The sequence below is a fragment of the Apodemus sylvaticus genome, chromosome 2 (assembly GCF_947179515.1).
Source record: "Apodemus sylvaticus chromosome 2, mApoSyl1.1, whole genome shotgun sequence".
In the NCBI taxonomy this organism is placed as follows: Eukaryota; Metazoa; Chordata; class Mammalia; order Rodentia; family Muridae; genus Apodemus; species Apodemus sylvaticus.
The window spans coordinates 10,318,088-10,341,619 of record NC_067473.1 but is presented as its reverse complement, the minus strand read 5'-3'; the positions used below and the strand labels follow the sequence as shown (position 1 = coordinate 10,341,619).

General features: G+C 39.5%; 1 protein-coding gene and 1 non-coding gene across 3 annotated transcripts in view; one reads left to right on the top strand and one right to left on the bottom strand.

Moving 5' to 3' along the window:
• Magi2 (membrane associated guanylate kinase, WW and PDZ domain containing 2) overlaps positions 1-23,532 on the top strand; it is a 1,455,128-nt gene that overhangs the window by 286,394 nt on the left and 1,145,202 nt on the right. The gene's annotated exons all lie outside the window — the stretch shown is intronic.
• Positions 2,501-2,607, bottom strand: LOC127679482 (U6 spliceosomal RNA). The gene has a single exon (XR_007976791.1). It is a non-coding gene; the product is annotated as a U6 spliceosomal RNA (small nuclear RNA).

The window sequence follows — 23,532 nt, the reverse complement described above, 5'->3', positions numbered from 1 at the left end:
GGTGTAGCCTCAGTTGCAACTGATGGCCCAGGACTTGAAGGAGTCACGCATAGGAGCAGAGGCTTGTCACCATGAAGAGAGCCTATGAGAGGCTATTGGTGAAGCCTAATTACAGTGGAAGATAGCAGCGTTTTAGAGATGCCAGTACCATGTGATGACCACCAAGAGCAGCAACAGCAGTGGAGTACAGGCAACTGGGGCCTAGAAGACAAGCTGTGTGCTACAAAGGGCAGAGCTGGAGAAGTAACCCAAGCCTTTGAAGGAGCCCAGAAGATCCCAGACATTGGATCCCAGACATTGAACCATTGGAGCTTGAGTTTTGCTTTTGGTTGTGACTGTGCCCTGATATGTTTCCCTCTTGAAGGAAGAATGTATTTTAGTGGAGCCCACAGTTAAAGAGACTTTGAATTTTTAAAAGACTCTGAATTTTAAAGATATTGGATATTTTAAAGTGATTGAACTTTTAATATGTAAAGACTGTGGGACTTTTAAAGCAATTTAGATCTTGGGGATGAATTAGAAAGTAAGGGTTGAGTCTTAATAGTGATGTGTTTCTGTGTCAAGTTGACAAGGTCAATTGTACTGGCTGGTTTTGTGTGTCAATTTGACACAGGTTGGAGTTATCACAGAGAAAAGAGCTTCAGTTGGGGAAGTGCCTCCATGAGATCCATCTGTGGGGCATTTTCTCAATTAGTGATCAAGGGGGAGGGCCCCTTGTGGGTGGTACCACCTCTGGCCTGGTATTCTTGTGTCCTATAAGAGAGCAGGCTGAGCAAGCCAGGGGAAGCAAGCCAGTAAGGAACATCTCTCCATGGCCTCTGCATCAGCTCCTGCTTCTAACCCTGCTTGAGTTCCAGTCCTGACTTCCTTTTGTGATGAACAGCAATGTAAGCTGAATAAGCCCTTTCCTCCCCAACTTGCTTCTTGGTCATGATGTTTGTGCAGGAATAGAAACCCTGACTAAGACACTTGTGTATTGTAGTTTGGGCTGGAATCTGTGTCAACTGACATTAAAAGATACAAAATAATCTTATACCAGGAAAATCAAAAGACAGGAAATTCACACCCACCACTACCACCATAATCATCATCATCAACAACAACAACAACAACAGCAACAACAAAATACCAGGAATTGACAATCACATTCCTTATTACTTCTCATTGTCAATGGACTCAGATTGATGCCAGCCCAACCTGCCAATACACTCTCTTAGAGTCTGCAGTCATCTGTGCTAGTTGTTCTGTCTCAGTTGAGAAGTTGGATATAATTCTAATATGTTACTTCATCTTTGTCCCTAGCAGCTTTAATGTTCCTTCGTGATTCTGTGTATTTATTATATGATAAGGAAACTTTCTTTTCCAATCTCTTGTATTTTGTAAATCTTGATAGCTATTTCCTTCTTTAGGTTAGGATAGTTTCCTTCTGTGATTTTGTTGTAAATATTTTCTGGGCCTTTGAGCTGCAATTCTTCTTCCTATTATTCTGAGGCTTGGTCTTTTATTAGTGTCAGAGATTTACTGGATGTTTTGTGTCAGAAATTTTTAGACTTAACATTTTCTTTGACTAGTGTATCTATTTCTTATATCAGATATTCTTCAGTGCCTGAGACTTTCTTTCATCTCTCGTATTCCGTTGATGATGTTCACATCTATAATTCCAGTTCACATCTCTAGATTTTCTGATTCCAGAATTCCCTTAGTTTGTATTTCCATTATTGCCCCTATTTCTATTTTCAGGTCTTGAACATTTTTAGTCATTTCTTTCAGCTGTTCGTTTGTTTTTCTAAATTTCTCCAATAGCTTTATTCATTTCCTCCAATTTTTTGTTTGTCCTTTCATATTTTGGGCTCTTTAAATTGCTTATTGTTTTATTTTGTTGTTTTGTTGGGCGGTTATGCTTATTGTTTTGTTTTGCTTTCTTTGTTTTCATTTGGGGTGTATTTTATTTTGTTTTGTTTTGTTGTTTTGTTTGTTTTTAATTTTGTTTGTTTGCTTGTTTGTTTGAGACAGGGTTTCTCTGTGTAGCCCCTGTAGAGCTGGAACTCTCTCTAAGGAGCAGACTGGCCTTGAACTCACAGAGAACAGCCTGATTCTTCCTTCTGAGTGATGGAATTAAAAGCCTGTGCCACCAAGCCTGGTCTTTCTTTGATTTTTTTTAAGAGATTATTCAATTCTTCTTTAGTAACTTTTATCAGCTTCATAGAGTTGTTTTAAGGTCTTATGCTGCCCCGCCTATTTTAGAATACTGAGGACTTCCCATGGTAGGATTTCTGGGCCCTGTTAGTGATATTTTGCCCTTTCTATTGCTGTTTTGTTCTTCACTGGCTTCTGAACACCTTGGTTTGTGGTCATTATTGGTCCAGGTGCCCATTCTGGGAATGACTTTGTTGGGTGGGTATTTTATTCCTTGGTTTCTGTTTCCTCTCTAATCTTCTGGCCTGTGTGGCCTGTGAGTGAGCAGGGGGGCTCTCCTCCTGAGTTGGGGACTTCTGGTGGCCTCACTATATGGAACTTCACACGTTTACATGTTATCCTTGTACAGGGCCCATGCCAACCTTCTCAGCATCATTCCAATCTTCTTATATGTGCTGCTGAAGTGAGCACTGCAAAGACCTTTTTAAGACATGAAATCCGTGACCGAAAGAGATTAAATCACATTGATTTCCACCTAGCCATTCTACAGAATGACATACTTTTAAGACTTTCAGCTCCTGCATGCACAGTGTCTTCAGGTGCATACTGATTTCTAAGCAGGAAGATCTCACAGGGAACTCAGCCCTGGTCATTTTAATTTCCCCAGCAATGAGTAGGCAGGAGCATTCCCTGTTCCTTGCTCCCTTTAGGAGGTTCCATTAGCATGATTCTGTCTTGTGTAACAAGAATCCAGAAAAACAGCCTAGTTTGTCTTGAACATAATTCCATGAGACAGAACTTTCTGAATAATTTCCCACTATCATGTCCACCATATATAATATTTATATTTCCTCACAGGAAGACTATTGTTTCTGGAAACCTCAATGAATTGGATTAATGGAGAATGATTCATTTATCAATTACTTGATTCCCTTAGAAAACATCATTGGATACTAGCTATGCCATAGTCTGTGGTTAGCTAAAAATATCTCTGATTTTGTACCCAACTCTATTATAAAGAAAGGTGGTATAGGCAGCGTTGGCCTGCCTGGGTCCAGGCATCCCTTGCTACCATCATCATCTCCTGATGGGAGCACAGCTGTGCGTGTTTCACTCCTTCTCTTCAATATGTTGAAATTGTTTTACAGTAAAAATGTTTAAACCTCATATTGTCTCACAGTTTATTGTTCTAAGAAGGGAATATGCATCCCATCCCTCGGAATGGAGCCAGAGGACTTTGCTGGAATCCCAAAGGCCGTCTCCTTCTGGGAATGCCAGAATCTTTTAATTTCATCATTCCTTTGCAGAATTAATTTCTAACATTTTCTACTCAGAAAAGCAGAGAGACTGTAAGACTTGCTCTATTTACTGATCAGCAAAGCTGAGCCCAAACTTAAATTCAGTAACATCTGCATGACTGGGCAATCCAAGATCATTCTCTGCTCATGAGCTGCCAGGCCTTTAAAGATTGTCTCTTTGTTCTGGCCGTATTCCTTCTTGATAGATTCTATGAAGATTATTACCATATTTTCTACTTTTTAAACATGGTATGTATCTGGAATAAGATATTTTGATTTTTCATTTGGATCTCCAACATATATCAGATCAAGTTTCACTTCTCTTGAATAACAAAACAACAACAACAAAAAAACAGAACAACAAAAGAAAGAAAAAACAAAGGCCACCTGAACTGTCACCTCAACTATAGTGAAAATATCTTAAAAGCAGTGTAATCAAAATTGAGGATAATGCTCATTTCAGTTTATGAAAGATTAAAAATAAAAAATCTTTTATTTTCTGACTATTACAAGAAACTCATATGAGGATTTAGAAATAAGTTGTGTTGTTTGGCTCTTAGAAGTTATTTTACCGAAAGCCAGAGTTATTTTTATGTTTGTGTGTTTTCAGTGACAGTAAATAGCTCTGTAGTTAGCATAATGAAAAATCTGAGCCAAGTATTTAGATACTTTTAAATTTTAAATTAAGTGACAAAATATTCATTCCATAAATCCTACAGGGTATAATGTGACACTTTCATTCTATGTATATATTGAAAATATTTACATCAAGCTAAATAGCATGTCTGTCACCTCAGGTAAGCTTTTGCAATTAGAAGTTAAATATATTCTTTTGCCAATTTTGAAATGCACAGTTCATTGTTCTTAAGTCTGGTTACTTCCTGGGTAATAGAGGTTGTCGACTCATCCCTGCTACTGAAACCTTAGCTCATGTCTTGCCATTCTCCCTTCTTTCACCTCCTATCTCTGGTAAACACTGCTCTCTTTCTACTTGGGGATGTTTGTCTTCTTTATAGTCAACATCTAAATGTTCTGTTGTGTCTGGCTTATTTCCCTTCTTTTAAGGGAATTTTGCATATGTAGTGCTAGAGCGTCTTTACATGCCAAACCATGTATCACCTCATCTTTTGGCAATCACAGGATTTTTCAAATCTTACTTGTACCTTCAATCAGGCATGTAAATATTTTAGGTTTTGTTTGTTTGTTTGCTTTTTTTTTTTTTAGAAATAATGTGAGACTGCTTCGAAAACATTCTTAGGAAAATTAAAATGCCTCTGCAGAGTGGGAAAAATATCCTAAAAAATATATGCTTTGAACCTAAGTTTAGAATCACAATTTTAAAAATGTGGAGGGCTGGAAGGATGGTTAGCATGCAGAAGTTCCCAGGTTCAATTCCCAACACCATAAAAGGTGCCAAGAGATGTGGACGCATGGTTTGTCAATAACACATAAATAAATTTGTCTGTGCATGTGTGCGTGTGTGTGTGTGTGTGTGTGTGTGTGTGTATAATGTAAGCCTTTTGTATTTTGTGGCTACTGTTACATGAGCACACCAGTCTTGGTATACCTCTTCACTGGAATGCTGAGTTTCACTGAATAAATTATACCTCAGTACCACACAATGAAAACCTAAAATAAAATAACCAAGTAGCACATGTGTCTTCAAAAATAAGATGGAACAATCAAAATATCAACATGTTTAAAATGCTAATTAAAATCATCAACTCTGTAATCTGGTCAACCACAGTCTTGCTAACCCTAAATCTGTTTAAACACCCGAATTTAAGAGTCTCACTCTGAAGCTATAACATGAGAGAGAACACTTCCTATGGAAATGTTAGGGAATGTGCTCTTGGAAAACAGCTATAGGGAACTGAGAGTGGCAGGGAGCTGCCCACACAAGCAGAGTTGAGAGTAGAGATGAATCTGCAGGAAACTTCTGAAACAGATAATAAAGCCCATACCCAACACCCCACGCCCCACACCCCACGCCCCACACCCCACACCCCAAACCCAACAGTTGTCTCAGTAGAAAGCTCAGGCTTGGACCATTAGATCCTTCCTCACACAGATGTTGGCCAGAGGCTGCTACACAGGAAAAGCTATCCTGGGATGCAGGGAAATTCCTTGAATGGGAAAATCATTAATCATTAATGTGCCCTGACAATCAGAATCTTCAGAACCCAGATTTTGGATGTCTCTGACCCTTAGGTGGGATTCTGACTGGGATTTTCAGAATATGCATAGATTTTTGAAATCTCTATTTCTAAATTACATTTAAACGTTTGGCAAAATTTAATGTTTTATCAAATACTTAAATGAAATCAAATAGAAAGACTTTTCCTGAGAAAATAATTCTAGTACTCACTGATCAAGAAGTAAACTAATGAAACTCCATAAAAATTAAACATGCAGGCCATCAACAAGTATTGGGAAGGTGCCTGTGCCCTAATAGCTGAAGATACTAAGATAGCACTGTTTGGAGAAATAGACATCAAGGGTCCAAATAATGTAGTGTCCTGACTTCTCTATAATGGGATGATAGAATATTCCATTTTATTAATTAATTTTCAAAGAAATGTCCCAAAATTCTCCAACAGACAGAAAGGATTGAACTAGGGTTTATGTCAGAGTAACGTGTGCTTGTCTCCCTGGGGATGAGGATAGGTAGTGAGATGTCACTCTGTTTCCTACTCAATCTTATTATAAATTTCAACCTTAATATAAACTAAGTCAAAGTTGCCCCTCTCTATTTTTCTTCCTCTAAGTTAACTTTGATCAGGCACAAATAATAAAATATATTTTCCCACACACAAATAAAATTTTAAAAATCAAATTTTTAAAATACATGCATATAAACTACTTGATTCTTTAATACTTTCCAAATTTTTTTTATTATTCGATATAATTTATTTACATTTCAAATGATTTCCCCTTTTCTAGCCCCCCCACTCCCCGAAAGTCCCGCAAGCCCCCTTCTCTTCCCCTGTCCTCCCACCCACCCCTTCCCACTTCCCCGTTCTGGTTTTGCTGAATACTGTTTCACTGAGTCTTTCCAGAACCAGGAGGACCTTTCTTCTTGTACCTCATTTGATGTGTGGATTATGTTTTGGGTATTCCAGTTTTCTAGGTTAATATCCACTTATTAGTGAGTGCATACCATGATTCACCTTTTGAGTCTGGGTTACCTCACTTAGTATGATATTCTCTAGCTCCATCCATTTGCCTAAGAATTTCATGAATTCATTGTTTCTAATGGCTGAATAGTACTCCATTGTGTAGATATACCACATTTTTTGCATCCACTCTTCTGTTGAGGGATACCTGGGTTCTTTCCAGCATCTGGCAATTACAAATAGGGCTGCTATGAACATAGTAGAACATGTATCCTTATTACATGGTGGGGAGTCTTCTGGGTATATGCCCAGGAGTGGTAAAGCAGGATCTTCTGGAAGTGAGGTGCCCAGTTTTCGGAGGAACCGCCAGACTGATTTCCAGAGTGGTTGTACCAATTTGCAACCCCTCCAGCAGTAGAGGAGTGTTCCTCTTTCTCCACACCCTCTCCAACACCTGCTGTCTCCTGAATTTTTAATCTTAGCCATTCTGACTGGTGTAAGATGAAATCTTAGGGTTGTTTTGACTTGCATTTCCCTAATGACTAATGAAGTTGAGCATTTTTTAAGATGCTTCTCCGCCATCCGAAGTTCTTCAGGTGAGAATTCTTTGTTTAACTCTGTACCCCATTTTTTAATAGGGTTGTTTGGTTTTCTGGAGTTTAACTTCTTGAGTTCTTTATATATATTGGATATTAGCCCTCTATCTGATGTAGGATTGGTGAAGATCTTTTCCCAATTTGTTGGTTGCCGATTTGTCCTCTTGATGGTGTCCTTTGCCTTACAGAAACTGTGTAATTTTATGAGGTCCCATTTGTCAATTCTTGCTCTTAGAGCATACGCTATTGGTGTTCTGTTCAGAAACTTTCTCCCTGTACCGATGTCCTCAAGGGTCTTCCCCAGTTTCTTTTCTATTAGCTTCAGAGTATCTGGCTTTATGTGGAGGTCCTTGATCCATTTGGATTTGAGCTTAGTACAAGGAGACAAGGATGGATCAATTCGCATTCTTCTGCATGCTGACCTCCAGTTGAACCAGCACCATTTGTTGAAAAGGCTATCTTTTTTCCATTGGATGTTTTCAGCCTCTTTGTCGAGGATCAAGTGGCCATAGGTGTGTGGGTTCATTTCTGGATCTTCAATCCTGTTCCATTGATCCTCCTGCCTGTCACTGTACCAATACCATGCAGTTTTTAACACTATTGCTCTGTAGTATTGCTTGAGGTCAGGGATACTGATTCCCCCAGATTTCCTTTTGTTGCTGAGAATAGTTTTAGCTATCCTGGGTTTTTTGTTGTTCCAGATGAATTTGATAATTGCTCTTTCTAACTCTGTGAAGAATTGAGTTGGGATTTTGATGGGTATTGCATTGAATCTGTATAGTGCTTTAGGCAAAATGGCCATTTTAACTATATTGATTCTACCGATCCATGAGCATGGGAGGTTTTCCCATTTTTTGAGGTCTTCTTCCATTTCCTTCTTCAGAGTCTTGAAGTTCTTGTCATACAGATCTTTCACATGTTTGGTAAGAGTCACCCCAAGATACTTTATACTGTTTGTGGCTATTGTGAAGGGGGTCATTTCCCTAATTTCTTTCTCAGCCTGCTTATCCTTTGAGTATAGGAAGGCCACTGATTTGCTTGAGTTGATTTTATAACCTGCCACTTTGCTGAAGTTGTTTATCAGCTGTAGGAGCTCTCTAGTGGAGTTCTTTGGGTCACTCAGGTAGACGATCATGTCGTCTGCAAATAATGATAGTTTGACTTCTTCCTTTCCAATTTGTATCCCTTTGACCTCCTTATGTTGTCGAATTGCCCGAGCTAGTACCTCAAGTACAATATTGAAAAGATAAGGAGAAGGGGCAGCCTTGTCTGGTCCCTGATTTCAGTGGGATTGCTTCAAGTTTCTCTCCATTTAGTTTGATGCTGGCTACCGGTTTGCTGTATATTGCTTTTACTATGTTTAGGTATGGGCCTTGAATTCCTGTTCTCTCCAAGACTTTAAGCATGAAGGGATGCTGAATTTTGTCAAATGCTTTTTCAGCATCCAATGAAATGACCATGTGGTTTTGTTCTTTGAGTTTGTTTATGTAGTGGATTGTATTGATGGATTTCCGTATATTGAACCAACCCTGCATTCCCGGGATAAAGCCTACTTGATCATGGTGGATGATCGTTTTGGTGTGTTCTTGGATTCGGTTGGCAAGAATTTTATTGAGTATTTTTGCATCGATGTTCATAAGGGAAATTGGTCTGAAGTTCTCTTTCTTTGTTGGATCTTTGTGTGGCTTTGGTATCAGCGTAATTGTGGCTTCGTAGAAGGAATTGGGTAGTGTTCCTTCTGTTCCTATTTTGTGGAATAGTTTGAAGAGTATTGGTGTTAACTCTTCTTTGAAGGTCTGGTAGAATTCTGCACTGAAGCCATCTGGTCCTGTGCTTTTTTTGGTTGGAAGACTTTCTATGACTCCTTCTATTTCTTTAGGCATTATGGGACTGTTTAGATGGTCTAGTTGGTCCTGATTTAATTTTGGTATTTGGTATCTGTCAAGGAAATTGTCCATTTCCTCCAGATTCTCCAGTTGTGCTGAGTATAGGCTCTTGTAGTAGGATCTGATGATTTTTTGGATTTCCTCAGTTTCCGTTGTTATATCTCCCTTTTCATTTCTAAGTTTGTTAATTTGGATACTTTCTCTGTGCCCTTTGGTCATTCTGGCTAAGGGTTTATCTATCTTGTTGATTTTCTCAAAGAACCAGCTCCTGGTATTGTTGATTTTTTGTATGGTTCTCTTTGTTTCTACTTGATTGATTTCGGCCCTGAGTTTGATGATTTCCTGCCTTCTACTCCTTCTGGGCGAAATAGCTTCTTTTTGTTCTAGGGCTTTCAGGTGTGTCATTAAGCTGGTAATGTATGCTCTCTCCATTTTCTTTTTGGAGGCACTCAGGGCTATGAGTTTTCCTCTTAGCACTGCTTTCATTGTGTCCCATAGATTTGGGTATGTTGTGTTTTCATTTTCATTGTGTTCTAAAAAGTCTTTAATTTCTTTCTTTATTTCTTCCTTGACCAAGGTATCATTGAGTAGAGTATTGTTCAGTTTCCACGTGTATGTGGGCTTTCTGTTGTTTCTGTTGCTATTGAAGACCACTTTTACTCCATAGTGATCAGATAGGAGGCATGGGATTAGTTCGATCTTCTTATATTTGTTGAGGTCTGTCTTGTGACCAATTATATGGTCGATTTTGGAGAAGGTACCATGAGGTGCTGAGAAAAAGGTATATTCTTTTGTTTTAGGATAGAATGTTCTATATATATATCTGTTAAATCTAATTGGTCCAAAGCTTCAATTAGTTTCATTGTGTCCCTGTTTAGTTTCTGTTTTCCTGATCGGTCCATTGAGGAAAGTGCAGTGTTGAAGTCACCCACAATTATTGTGTTAGGTGCAATGTGTGCTTTTAGTTTTAATAAAGTTTCTTTTACGAAAGAGGGTGCCCTTGCATTTGGGGCATAGATGTTCAGGATTGACAGTTCTTCTTTTTGTATTTTTCCTTTGACCAGCAAGAAGTGTCCCTCAGGGTCCCTTTTGATGAGTTTGGGTTGAAAGTCAATTTTATCTGATATTAAAATGGCTACTCCAGCTTGTTTCCTGAGACCATTTGCTTGCAAATTTGTCTTCCAGCCTTTTACTCTAAGGTAGTGTTTGTCTTTGACCCTGAGGTGTGTTTCCTGTAAGCAGCAAAATGTAGGGTCCTGTTTACGTATCCAGTCAGTTAGTCTGTGTCTTTTCATTGGGGCATTAAGTCCATTGATGTTAAGAGATATTAAGGAATAGTGATTGTCACTTCCTATCATTTTTGACGTTATTTTTTAAATTTGAATGCTTAACTTCTTTTGGGTTTGATGAAAGGTTACTATCTTGCTTTTTCCAGGGTGAAGTTTCCCTCCTTGTATTGGTGTTGTCCTCCTATTATCCTTTTTAGGGCCGGGTTTGTGGATAGATATTGGGTAAACTTGGTTTTGTCATGAAATATCTTAGTTTCTCCATCTATGGTGATTGAGAGTTTTGCTGGATATAGTAGTTTTGGTTGGCATTTGTGTTCTCTTAGAGTCTGCATGAGATCTGCCCAGGACCTTCTAGCCTTCATAGTCTCAGGTGAAAAGTCTGCTGTGATTCTGATAGGTCTTCCTTTATATGTTACTTGGCCTTTTTCTCTTACTGCCTTTAGTATTCTTTCTTTGTTTAGAACATTTGGTGTTTTGATTATTATGTGACAGGAAGTATTTCTGTTCTGGTCCAGTCTGTTTGGAGTTCTGTAGGCTTCTTGTATATTCATGGGCATCTCTCTCTTTAGGTTAGGGAAGTTTTCTTCCATAATTTTATTAAAGATGTTTGCTGGCCCTTTAAGTTGTAAATCTTCACTCTCATCTATGCCTATAATCCTTAGGTTTGGTCTTCTCATTGTGTCCTGGACTTCCTGGATATTTTGGGTTACAAGCTTTTTGCATTTTGCATTTTCTTTAACTGTTGAGTCCATGGTTTCTATGGAATCTTCAGCATCTGAGATTCTTTCTTCTATCTCTTGTATTCTGTTGTTGATATTTGCATCTCTGTCCCCTGATTTCTTCCCAAGGCTTTCTATCTCCAAAGTTGTCTCCCTTTGAGTTTTCTTAGTTGTTTCTACTTCTGATTTTAGATCCTGGATGGTTTTGCTTAGCTCCTTCACTTGCATGTTTGTGTTTTCCTGTAATTCTTTAAGAGATTTTTGTGTTTCGTCTTTCATGACCTCAGCCTGTTGACCAAAGTTCTCCTGTATTTCTTTAAGAGATTTTTGTGTTTCGTCTTTCATGACCTCAGCCTGTTGACCAAAGTTCTCCTGTATTTCTTTAAGTGTTTTTTGCATTTCCTCCTTGTTGGCTTTTGTATTCTCCTGGATTTCTTTCAATGATTTTTGTGTTTCCCTTGCAAGGGCTTCTAACTTTTGATCCATTTTCTCCTGAATTTCTTTATGTATGTCCTTCATGTGTTCCTGTACCAGCATCATGACCAGTGATTTTAAATCCAAATCTTGTTTTACTGGTGTGATGGGGTATCCAGGACATGTTGGTAGAGGAGAATTGGGTTCAGATGTTGCCATATTGCCTTGATTTCTGTTAGTGACGTTCCTGCGTTTGCCTTTTGCCATCTAGTTCTCACTGGTGTTAGTTTATCTTGTCAGTGCTGGACTCACCAGTGCAAGCTGCCCCTTCCCAGTTGGCCTCTGGTGCACAGCTTACCTCCTGCACTGCTTGTAGACAGTGTGCTGCTGCCCAGGCTGTTCCGATCCCAAAGCAGGCACCCGAAGGCTCCCGCTGGGGCCCGCTGGATTCACTGGAGCACACCGACTTCTCCCAGCTGGCCGCCCGGAAGCCCAGCTAGCCACTTGCAGGACTTGGAGATGTAATGCTGCCGCCCAGACTGATCTGGATCCGGAAGCGGAGAGAGTAGAGCTAAGGGCTTCTGCCTGAGGCCTTGCCCCAGATTGTGTCTGTGGACCAGATGGAGCCTGTGTGCACCCCCAGGGAGTGCCGAAGGTGTATGCTACTGTGACCTCCCCTGTGTTCCGCTCACTCCGCTGGGCAGCCGATCCGCCAACCAGGCTGTCGCACACAAGGTTAGCCTGGCCGCCCAGTCCCTGAGTCCAGGCAAAAGCCTGGGAGGCCAAGGTCCGAGCAAAGTTCCCCTAGGGCTATGACTGTTAATTGGGTCCGACAGGTGACTAGGATGGCGGGCGTGTGCGCCCGCGCTCCCTGAAAGCGCCGGGAGAGTATGCTTTGCTAACAATCACCTGGGCGGGTTGACTCACAGATGGCCCACCAAGCCGCCCAGTTCTTGGGGTCAGTCCTGTGCCTTTTGGGGCCTGGACCCCCGCTTTGTTAGCCTTAGGCTATGCCTATTACAGGTCTGCCCACCTGAGCTCTCTGTCATCCTGCAGGCAACATGGCAGCGGCGCGCTCGCAGGCCTGGGCAAAAAACCTCCTGGCTGGGTTGGCACCCAGATGGCCCCCCGACCCGCCCAGGGCCTGGGTGCAGGCCAACGCCCGTCGGGCTCAGACCACCGCGGTGTTGGCCTCGGATTATGTTTGTGTACCTCAGTCTGTCCGATCCCTGGAGTACGGAACCAAGATGGATGCACCTCTCCTGACTGGTGGGAGGCCGAGTTCTGAAGTGGCCTCCGTGCAGGAAAGGCGCCGCACAACTGCAGCTGCTTGCTGCCCGGCTGGTCAGCGAAGGTCAGTGGTCGTGGGCGCAGGGCCTAACTGGTCCCTGTGACGCCTTGGTTCCACTGCTGATGGCCCTTCAGCTGGAGCAGACACTGCTGCCGCTGCCGCCGCCGCCGCCCAATACTTTCCAAATTTATTAACTTTATAGATATATTTCTCTCATACTATGTAGGTGCTTTCTCTTGCTTCTGGGGTTTAATATTTTCAGAATACAATAAGTGAAGCAAAGATTTGGCAGAAGAAAAGGTCAAACAGTATTGCAAACCCATCCTTAAAGGATACCCTGGACCAAAACCACACACAGAGGGTGTGAACTTTGTCTGAGCAGACAGTGGGTATAGAAGAGAGCCAGGATCAGAATCAGCCTGTGACCACATAAGTGTAACACATCCAAAAGCATTGCTAAAGTATCTTGAAGATGATTTTAGCAAACCATGATCGTCAGTGATACCCCGTGTGAGATTGGATGACATTCTGAAATGGCCTTCTTTGAAGGATATCAACGCTTTCTTCATCTAGGTGTTTTAGATTTTCACATTCATCACAACCTATTTTCCAGCTTTCAGTTACCAAATGAATTCCAAATCTCTACGATACCTATGTGATTCTCCAGTCTGCTAAGCCTACCTTTTCATCCCGTCAGCATCACTAGTCTGCATGTACTGCTTTCACTAACTGATGATGATTATTTATGAAGTGTCACATCTCAGAATAGATCAGCACATAAAGATGAAGCCAAGGGGGTTCCCCTCAACGAACACATACCTAAAAAAGAATTGTATTACCAAAAGGGGGACTTAATAGCAATAATAAAGCCAAGAATAAGGGACTTTCAGGAACCTATTTTTGCAAAATGACATAACATCATTTTGACAAAGTAATAGAAGGCACTCTTCATATTTAGGAGAAATAATTACCAGTTAATTCTCTTTCTCTTGGGAAATTTTCCTGGTCTCATGGTCTTAAAAAAACAGACATAATAAGCTTACAGTGCAGGCAACTTGCCTAAGAATAAAATCACCTCACTGAGATAATGAGTCTAATAAGATGTAGACAGGCTTTTTCTCTTTATAATAAAATGTAGACCTTTCCAATTTGTGGAAATAGATAAATGTTGACCAAATTTCATAAAATACCAATCGCAACAAAATAGCTAGATTGACACTTTCACCGAGCTTGCAATGTTTAGCAAGGTTGAGCGGTAGCATATGTGCAGTAGGCGTCACCATGGATTGCACAGGGTAAGGACTCAGCTGTTGGCACCCATTATCATGCTACGATTCTTACATCTATCCCACCATACCTATAGCTTTGCATGGTCCACAGAGATTTCCCAATTGCAATAGGAAGTTACTCTTTCCTTAGAAGGTAATATGGAAGCCGTCATGAGCATCATATCAAAGGCAACAAAGACGATTCACTGAAACTACAACCACTCGCTTTTATTTTTAATCACAGGATATTTCTACTATAAGTTATATGACTCTTAAAGATTTTTAAATTTGATTTGACACAAGCATGCTCTTTGTAGTGATCAAATCAGGATTATGACATGTTTATCACTTCACACATTTATGTCTTTGCAATTGAGTTCCTACAAACTATGTTTTTGGATATTTAATATTTAATATGAAGTATTATTAAAATCAACCAAGTATATTATTCTGCTATATAGCATTGTCACCTTATCAATATCCGTCATAAACAAAATCTTGTGTTCGTCCACCTTTTCTCCCTTCCTAGTGTCTAGTCCACGCTTCTACACTGCATCTCCACACCAACTTGTCTAGCTTCCACACCTGTGGAGAGCCGCAGCACCAGTGACTGCTGGCATGTTACTTGTCTCACTGAAGGGTCCTCTTCTGCCTTCACCCATGCTGCTGCAGAGGAAAGATCCCATTTGTTTTATGGCCCAGTGGTCTTGCATTGCAGTAGATGCAAGACTTTGTCTTTACGCATTCACTAATTGATGGACATTTGTGTTGTTTCCATTTCACTGCTTTTGTGACTACTGCTACACTAAATGCAGAGATGGAGTTATCTCTTTGACATACTGATTCACTTCTCTCTATATAAATGCTTGATGCTGGGGATTTTCTTTTTTAATCACCTAGCAATAGTTACATTTTTTTAGCTTTTGGGGAGGAACTGCTTTCCTTACAGCCTTCCTAATGCGCATTCCCATCAGCAGTGGTTTATCCTTCAAGACATTGTGGGAGATATTGTTGTTCTTTTTCATAACAGCCATTTGGATTAGGGTGGGATTGTATTTTATGGTGACTTTTGATATGCATTCCTCTAAGTATTCCAAGTAATGAACATTTGTAATATCACACTTGTAAGATATTTTCTACATCTTCTTTTTAAGATAAGCCAGCTAGGGTATCTTGCCCATTTTGTGTGTGTGTGTGTGTGTGTGTGTGTGTGTGTGCGTATGCGCACATACACTCATGCTTGCATGCATACATGTGTGCATGCATGTGTGCATGTATGTGTTTTGTTTTTGTTGGTTTGCTTATCATTTGTTTCCTCCTTATAAAGCCTGTTCAGATGTCTAGTTAATAAATATCATTCTCATTCTACATAGTTTTTTAATTTTTTATGGTTTTATGGAGAAGATTTTTAGTTTGATGAAATCCTATTTGTCTATTTCTGATTTGTTTCCAAGATTTTCTCAATTTTATTACAAAATGATCTCTCCATTTTAATGTCTAGAGTATTTTAGACATGGTTAATACTTACAATGATAAAAACTCAAAGAATTAAAACTGCTGCTGATTCTTCAGTGCATACATGCATTTGCTATATTTTTACATTTACAGTGTTTTCAGATATACAGCTTTAATTTTGTGCCATGATTTTAAAATATAGGAGTTTATTAACATAATAAAATTAAGATCTCAGAAAAGAGTTCCTAAGCCCTCACTGACTAAGAGCTCCTCTGTTTAGTCCACTGTTTAGTTAAATATCTCAGGACAAAAGTATCATAATGAGAAAATGAATGCTTTCTATGTTAAGGACTTTGCCATTTTCACACTGAATTGCCTATAGAGGGCAGCAAAGAGCTTCAGTTCAAAGACCAGCAGGTTGAGCTAGCAATTCTTAACTGCTGCTTCTACAACACTTTAAACACTGTTGAGAAATGTCAGTGTCAAGGTTCAGTTTACTAACCTTGCATGATCTTGTTTGCCATAAAAGCATCAGAGCAGGGGCCAGATTCAGCCACTTGCCTCAGATCACTAATGGTAAAATTCTTAAAGAGTTTGCAATAGAAAAAAGGTAATTTTGTTTAGAATAGATTGTATATATATATTTTGTTTACATTCCAAATGATTTCCCCTTTCCCAGTTCCCCCCTCCCCATAAGTCCCATAAAGCCTTCTTTTCTCCCCCCATTCTCCAATCACCTCCCTCCTTTTTCTCTGTCCTGGTACTCCCCTACAATGCTAGATCAAGCCTTTCCAGGATCAGGACCCTCTCCTTACTTCTTCATGGGAGTCATTTGTTATGCTAATTGTGCCTTGGGTATTCAGAGCTTCTGCGCTAATTAATATCCACTTATCAGAGATTGCATTCCATGTATATTCTTTTGTGATTGGGTTACCTCACTTAGGATGATATTTTCCAGTTCTAACCATTTGCCTAAAAATTTTATGAATAGATTTTTTTAAAGAAATATTTCAAATTTAATTATTTTCAAGTTCTTATGAATATGGATTATGGTATATTATAAATTTACAAATTAATGGCCTTTAATAATGATAACCAATAATGGAGGTAACACAGCCTATAATGCTCTAAGGTAATGATTTGGGTTTTTCCCATTATTATAACTGTATCTCTCATTCTACATTTTTATTTATTACTTATGGCATTAAAAAAAATTAAAATTCTATTTGTGATACCACAAGCTCACCTATGTCTGACACATTGTTTCAGACTGGGCTTGTTCTCTGTGTTGGCCTTGCATGAGATTTCCTTCCAGTGGGTCTCCAAGGTCAGGATTTGTACAACCAAAGGTCTGAGCCAATGTCACATCAGAAGGAAAGCCCTAACTGCTATGCAGACCCAAGCCCAAAGGGTGGCCTTTCAGTGTGCTCCTAACAGCCTACAAGGATAAGGACTTTATTTTCCCATCTGAGTCTGCCACTCCGTATGGGCTGCTCCAAGATCAGCTGGGACCTGGACAAGCTTACCTGCCCTTGCTAATACCCCAGCTTTTAAAGGGATGTTGGACTGCCACTCCGTTGTGCCCGTTACATTCATCCGTGATATAAAGTAGTTACCACACCTTCTTCTAAAGCTGAAGGGATGACAACATTTGCATTTATGTTGCCAGCTTTGTTATCTTCCACCACGGTGTTAACTTATCAACTCATGTTCATGGGAAGCTATTAGCAGATTTGTTAGCTCCTCTAAAATTTTGATTCTCAACAGGTGAGACAGGAGATGAATGAAAACACTAGAAGTGAATTCTGCCTCCTAGGTTTACATACAGAAAAAAAAAAAGCACAAAAGAGATGTGAGTGTGGAACGGGTTGCTTGATTGTACTGATGAACAGTTTACAACACCCCCAGGCTTTCGTCTTTCAAAGAACCAATTTAGATAAGGAAAACAAATGCATGTGTTAATTTGAAGCCATCCTAATCCCCTCATTTAGGGACCTTCTTAGAGAACCACTGTATAGCAGGATCAGAAGGGCAGCAGGGAGTTGGGATGGTTTCAAAGTAAATGGAGCTGTTGTGTTAGGATTATTCACTCATTTAAAGGATGTGGACAAATAGAGAAATAAATATAAAGATAAAAATTTAAATTTTCATTTAAAACCACACTCTCCGCCATGTCTCAACTCCAAGAGAACTCACTGTTTTCTGACTTTCTTCCAATCATCTTTCCCTACTTAAAAGTGGAAAGTCTTGATTCAGCTTATTTTGGTTATAGACTGTTTTTTTTTCCACTTCCATTAAAATGTATTCAAATGACAACATGCATTTACTGCAGGTCGCTCTACTTAAGAGCGTGCAGAGCATATAATTAGCATCATTATAAGAAATAATAAGAAAAGCTGAACTAGGGCACATATTTCAAACTATTCCTTTTTGGAGAAAATATATAAAATGGAATTACTGGGTCAAAAAAACAACATTTTAGATCCTGGGTACCTTGCTGAATGGGAGAACTAAATGGTATGTTTCAATTTACATCACCTCCAATAACATTTCTATCTTTTTCAACATTTCTTACAAAATTTGATAAGAAAAGGATGATTTCACTGCTGCCTGTTGCCTTATTTTTATATTTTTAATGAATATAAACATTTCAACCCAATTCCATGCCTCTGCTCTGCAAGGATTGTTCTATAGTTATAGAATCGGCACATTTAAATTGATATGTAAATTCTGTCTATACATTAAGGTTCTTGCCACTCTTGGTTAAGGCTATTGTGTTGCACAGGCACATTTACCATGTCCCTTCATCCTTGACCACTTTCTAAACTATAGACCTGAGTGGTGAGAATTCAAGTAAGCAATACTTATTCTTTGCAATTAACCTTTTAAAACTTCAACTATAGTGTCAAAGCTGGCACTGTGCGTGCAAGTTTGCTATAGCGATTTTGTTTAATTTTTTGAAACATTTTTAGTGTGTCATCTTACTCACCAGAAAGGTAGAACACAGTTAACTCATTACCTTAACCACATATAATTCATAGAAATTCAATTTTTTTATTATAGCTTGTAGCAAAGAAGCATATCTATAATCTAGAATAATATGACATGGAGGAGTGGTCCCTGGTTCTGGAAAGACTCAGTGCAAGAGTATAGGGGAATTCCAGAACAGGGAAGCGGGAAGGGGTAGATGGAGGAACAGGGGGAGGGAAGAGGGCTTATGGGACTGGCGGGGAGTGGAGACCCAGAAAAGGGGAAATCATTTGAAATATAAATAAAAAATATATCAATAAAAAATAAAACAAAAAAGAAGAATATGACATACATAGACATTTATATATGTGCCATTACTTGACATGAAATAATATTGATTATTGTCATGGCTCTTGGATACCCATAACTAAATGATAAGACTCTATTGCAAAAGACCACTACATACTTTCACTGCAAAACAACAACAAAAAATTCGTCTTGTATTTATGAGTAAGAAAATGATACGTTCTGGCTATGTTTTGTTGTGCAGAAGGGTATCCTCTTTGGGTTGGCAGAGGAGAAAAGACATTAATGATCTTATCCAACACTGGACCATAACTGCTAGAAGACTGATCTGACATTCAGGGTGTGCATATTGGAGCAGTGTTGGCAATAATGTTTATGGAAGTAACCAACCAAGTGGTTTTGATTAAATTTGAGGTCTGTTCCATAGAGAAGAATTCATACTAGTTACTGTAAAAAAAACAATTAGTCAAAACTCATGGTTTTAAGTTCTAGGCCTGAGACTAGAACTTATTGATATTGGGTTTCTAAAAGTTCATATCATATTGTTAAACAGCCTTCTACATATTAATACTTATATGCATAGATTTATGCTGAATGCAACATTGGTCAAAGACACTTCTTGTGCTGGGTAGTGGTTAATGCAGAGACTTATTGTTGGTCAGTATGCTGACTCTGAGTGCTCAGTCGCAGATGGGACATCTTACAACATCTTTCCCAACCATGTCAAGGATAAGGATGGAAAGAATGTAAGGGCACTAAAATGGGGCAAATGCTATGAAATGATGTCCTCTGCACATAATATACATAAACTCACAATAGCTGTGGTTGCCCATGTAAGACCTATGTGAGATGAAATGAGTTTAAAACTCCAACATGGAGGCTCCATAGCCAACTGAGGGAACTCTTTTTTTATTATATATTTTTATTTTCTATATTCTTTGTTTACATTCCAAATGATTTCCCCTTTCCCAGTTCCCCCCTCCCCATATGTCCCATAAGCTTTCTACTCTCCACCCATTCTCCAATCACCTCTCTCCTTTTTCTCTGTCCTGATATTCCCCTCCAATGCTAGATCAATCCTTTCCAGGATCAGGACCCTCTCCTTACTTCTTCATGGGAGTCATTTGTTATGCTAATTGTGCCTTGGGTATTCAGAGCTTCTGGGCTAATTAATATCCATTTATCAGAGATTGCATTCCATGTGTATTCTTTTGTGATTGGGTTACCTCACTTAGGATGATATTTTCTAGTTCCAACCATTTGCCTAAAACTTTCATGAATTCATTCTTTTTAATTGCTGAGTAGTATTCCATTGTGCAAATATTCCACATTTTCTGCATCCATTCCTCCTTTGAGGGACATCTGGGTTCTTTCCAGCTTCTGGCTATTATAAATAAGGCTGCTATGAACATAATGGAGCATGTGTCTTTATTGCATACCAGGGAATCCTCTGGGTATATGCCCAGGAGAGGTATAGGAGTGTCCTCCGGAAGTGTCATGTCCAGTTTTCTGAGGAACCTCCAGACTGATTTCCAAAGTGGTTGTACCATCTTACAGCCCCACCAGCAGTGGAGGAGTGTTCCTGGTTCAACTGGAGGTCAGCATGCAGAAGAATGCGAATTGATCCATTCTTATCTCCTTGTACTAAACTCAACTCCAAGTGGATCAAGGACCTCCATGTAAAACCAGACACACTGAAACTAATAGAAAAGAAACTGGGGAAAACCCTTGAGGACATGGGCACAGGGGAAAAGTTCCTGAACAGAACACCAATAGCTTATGCTCTAAGATCAAGAATTGACAAATGGGACCTCATAAAATTACAAAATTTCTGTAAGGCAAAGGACACTGTCAAAAGGACAAAATGGCCACCAACAATTAGGAAAAGATTTTCACCAACCCTACATCTGATAGAGGGCTAATATCCAATATATACAAAGAATTCAAGAAGTTAGACCCCAGGGAACCAAATAACCCTGTTAAAATGGGGTACAGATCCAAACAAAGAATTTTCACCTGAAGAAATTTGGATCCAGGGGTCCAGGTTAGTTGTTGGACTTCCTATGGGGTCACCTTCCTCCTCAGCTTCTCCCAGCCTTTCCCTAATTCCATCACAGGGGTCCTGACTTCAGTACATTTGTGGGTCTAAGTTTCTGCATCTGTCGCAGTCAGCTGCTTATTGGGTCTCTCTGAGGACAGCCATGGTAGACTCCTGTCTGTTAGCACACAATAGCATCAGTAATAGTGTCAGGCCTTGGAGCCACTCTTTAAGATAGATCCCATGTTGGGCTGGTCACTGGACTGCCTTTCCCTCAGTCTCTTCTCCATTTTTGATCCTGCAGTTCTTTTAGATGGGAGCAGTTTTGAGTCAGACCCTATCCCACCACTTGATGATGCCCTGTCTTTCTACTAGAGGTACACTCTACAAGTCACCTCTCTCCACTGTTGGGCATTTCATCTAATGTCTCTCCATTTGAGTCTTCAGAGTCTCTCACCCCTCCACAGGTCTCTGGTACTTTCTAGAGGGTCCCACACCCACCTCCCACTCCAGGAGGTCATATATTTCCAGGGCTTCTCTCCTGTCCTCCCCCACCACCTGGTCATGTTCCCCTTTCCCCTTCCTCTTCTCCTCTCCCATGCAGATCCCTCCCTCCCTCTGTGCCCTATGATTACTTTCTTCTCCCTCCCAAGTGGAATTAAAGCATCCTCACTTGGGCCCTTTCACTTGCTAATCTTGTTTAGTTGTGTGGATTTTATTCAGGGTATTCCGTACTTTTTAATGATAATATGCACTTGTTTCTATGTATATACCATGCATGTCCTTTTGGGTCTGCAAAAGGATCCAGTCATTATAGTTCAGTTTTAACCCACTCCTGGTTTGTCCTTTGACAAATCGTCACCCCATTCTTCCTCCCCTCTGTCTCCAAGAGGATGTGCGCACCCAAATCCTTCCCCCCGACACACACTCCGGATGATATTTTCTGGTTCCATCCATTTGCCTGCAAAACTACTGATGTCCTCGTTCTGAAGAGCTAAGTAGTATTACATTGTGTAAATGAACCACATTTTCTATATCCATTCTACCGTTGTGGGACCTCTGGGTTGTTTCCAGCTTCTGGCTATCACAGATAAAGCTGCTCTGAACACAGTGGAGCATGTGCCCCTGTAGTATGGTATTTACCCAAGAGTGATATAGCTGGGTCTTCAGGTAGATATATTTCCAATTTTTTGAAGAATGTCTAGATTGATTTCCAGAGTGGTTGTACCTGTTTGCAATGGAGAACTGTTCCTTTCTCCAAATCCTAACCAACATGTGCTTCCACCTGAGTTTTTGATATTAGCCACTCTGATTGGTATAAGGTAGAATCTTAGGGTCGTTTTGCTTTGCAACTCCCTGATCACTAAGGACTTTAAATATTTAAGTGTTTCTCAGCCATTTGAGATTTGTCTGTTGTGAATTCTTGGTATAGTTCTATACCCCATTATTTGATTGTGTTGTTTGATTTTTTTGGAGGTGAGATTCTTGAGTTCTTTATATATTTTGGATATTAGCCCTCTCTCTGATAGTGAAATTTTTTCCCAATCTTTAGGTTTCTCATTTGCCCTATTGACTCTGTCCTTTGCCGTACAGAAGCTTTTCAGTTATATGAGGTCCCCTTCTTGATCTTAGATCCTGAGCCTTTAGGGTTCTGTTTAAAAAATTTCTCCCCTTGACAATGAATTCAATTCTGTTCCCCACTTTCTCTTCTATTAGATTCAGTGTATCTGGTTTTATGTTGAGGTCCTTGATTAACTTAGACTTGAGCATTGTGCAAGGTAAAAAATATGAATTTATTTTTATTTTTCTACATATAGACCGCCAGTTAAACCAGTACCATTTATTGAGGGTGTTTTCTTTTATCTATTGTATATTTTATGGCTTCTTTGTCAAAGATCAAGTGTCCAAAGCTTTGTACTTTTATTTCTGGGTCTTCATTGATCAGCCCAACTGCTTTTATAACAAGAACATGCAGTTTTTGTTTTTGTTTTTTTTTATCACGGTTGCTCTGTAGTAAAACTTGAGCTCAGGGATGGTGATTCCTCCAGAAGTTCTTTTATTATTAAGAATTGTTTTTACTATCCTGTATTTTATGTTTTTCCATATGAAATTAAGATTTGCTCTTTCTATCTCTGTGAAGAATTAAGCTGGAATTTTGATGGAGATTGCATTGAATCTGTAGATTGCTTTTAGTAGGATGGCCATTTTTACTATGTTAACCTACCAATGCATGGGTGTGGGAGATCTCTCTATTTTCTGAGGTCTTTTTTAATTTCTTTCTTGAGAGACTTGACGTTCTTGTCATACAGATTTTTCACTTGTTTGGTTAAAGTTACCCCAAAATATTTTATACTATTTGTGACTATTGTGAAGGGTGTTTTGTCCCTACTTTCTTTCTCAGACCATTTATCATTTATATAACAGAAGGCAACTGATTTGTTTGAGTTAATTCTATATCCAGCCACTTTGTTGAAGCTGTTTATCAGCTGTAATAGTTCTCTGAATTTTGGGGGTCATTTATGTATAGTATCATACCATCTACAAATAGTGATACCTTGACTTCTTCTTTGCCAATTTGTATCCCCTTGATAGCTTTTGTTGTTTTATTATTCTAGCTAGAACTTTGAGTAATATGTTGAATAGATATGTGGAGAGTGGGCATCCTTGTCTTGACCCTGGTTTTAGTGTGATTGCTTCAAGAATCTCTCCATTTAATTTGATATTTGCTGTTAGTTTGCTGTATATTGCTT